At 36.0% G+C, this 1,994-nt stretch overlaps 1 protein-coding gene across 1 annotated transcript in view; it reads left to right on the top strand.

Annotated features, from left to right (window-relative positions):
• Positions 1-1,994, top strand: part of LOC132027307 (phospholipid-transporting ATPase ABCA3-like) — a 139,502-nt gene that overhangs the window by 68,914 nt on the left and 68,594 nt on the right. The window lies entirely within an intron of this gene.

The raw sequence follows: 1,994 nt of genomic DNA, 5'->3' as shown, positions 1-1,994 counted from the left end.
GGCTATCAGACACATGAAAAAATGTTCATCATCACTAGCCCTCAGGGAGATTCAAATTAAAACCACATTGAGATATCACCTTACACCAGTTAGAATGGCCAAAATTAACAAAACAGGAAACAACATGTGTTGGAGAGGATGTGGAGAAAGGGGAACCCTCTTCCACTGTTGATGGGAATACAAGTTGGTGCAGCCTCTTTGGAGAACAGTGTGGAGATTCCTCAAGAAATTAAAAATAGAACTTTCCTATGACCCCGCAATTGCACTCCTGGGTATTTACCCCAAAGATACAGCTGTCGTGAAAAGAAGGGCCATCTGTACCCCAATGTTTATAGCAGCAATGGCCACGGTCGCCAAACTATGGAAAGAGCCAAGATGCCCTTCAATGGACGAATGGATAATGAAGATGTGGTCCATATACACTAGGGAGTATTATGCCTCCATCAGAAAGGATGAATACCCAACTTTTGTAGCAACATGGACGGGACTGGAAGAGATTATGCTGAGTGAAATAAGTCAGCAGAGAGAGTCAATTATCATATGGTTTCACTTATTTGTGGAGCATAACAAATATCATGGAGGGCAAGGGTTGTTAGAGAGAAGAAGGGAGTTGGGGTAAATTGGAAGGGGAGGTGAATCATGAGAGACTATGGACTCTGAAAAACAATCTAAGGGGTTTGAAGTGGCGGGATGGTGGGAGGTTGGGGTACCGGGTGGTGGGTATTATGGAGGGCACGGATTGCATAGAGCACTGGGTGTGGTGAAAAAATAATGAATACTGTTTTTCTGAAAATAAATAAATATATTTTTTTAAAAATTAAAAAAAAAACTTTTCCCATTGACTGTGTCTTATAAAATTAATAAAAACCTAATAAAGGTGTTAGAAGAAAAAGGCAAGGTAAGAACTGTACTCGTCTTCAGTAGTATGTTTTACTGTTTTATCACAGTGAACCGATATAGCACAAATACTACCTTGAATTTAAAACATTATTATCAGACCAAATCAGTATCTGATGTGCTTTTTTGTGGTCCTGGTCAAAGAAAGGTATTAAAAAGTCTTGTTGGTTCACTGGTTTAGAGTGAAAAATTTATCTTCTCAAATCATGAGATTTCATCACAGGTTTCAGAATGACCGTGGTTGGACCTCAGATCTCTATAGTATGAATTTTATGATTCCATTTATCATTTTTTCCATATATTAAAATTAAATAACAATGTCTGTTTCTCCCATAGAGTCGTGAACTCTTAGAGGATAACTGAACTCTGTGGTCATTTGCTCATAAACCATTACAGATGTTTAGATTGCCTGGAGCAGAAAGTTGAGAAAACAAATCTGTTAAACTGGCATACACTTAGAAACATTATAGAAATAAAAGTCTGCTAGAATTAGTATCATTCTTCAAAATAAATGTACTAGCTCTCTCTTCTAAAAAAAAGATACTGTCTTATACCTTTAACTTAATTAAGTTCAGTTTATTTTATCCAATATTAGTATTAACATTATATAACTGTGCTTGTTTTTTTTTTTTTAAATTTTTGCCATCAACCATGAGAATCTTGCAATGAAACTACTGTTATGGTTAAAATGAATATTTGCTTGTGTGTAGGGTCATCAGGAAGGATGAGGAAGCTTTCCAGACCCGATCCCTAAAGGAGAAAAACAGAAGAGAAGACATGAACCAGAATATGAATGCTTCTGGAAGTTTTGAGAGATACTCTCCTACTGCAAGTGAACACTCTAATATTAGGTTTAATACTGGGGTGAGCATTTCTACTAAGAATGCTATGCTAGTGGTATACATTTGGATGGGATAAAAGATAAATTGTATTTTAATGTTTGAATTCAAAGGAGACTTTGAATTTTGAGTTCTTAGCCAAGGAAGGCCAAGTAAGGAAGAGTCTGTAAAACAATCCAATTAATTATCTAATTCAAAAGTTAAAATATAGGTTCTTTCCATAGTTTGGCTATTGTGGACATTGCTGCTATAAACATT

Source organism: Mustela nigripes, chromosome 11 (genome assembly GCF_022355385.1).
Source record: "Mustela nigripes isolate SB6536 chromosome 11, MUSNIG.SB6536, whole genome shotgun sequence".
Lineage (NCBI taxonomy): Eukaryota > Metazoa > Chordata > Mammalia > Carnivora > Mustelidae > Mustela > Mustela nigripes.
The sequence above is the reverse complement of the archived record's forward strand: the minus strand, read 5'-3'. Positions and strand labels throughout refer to the sequence as shown.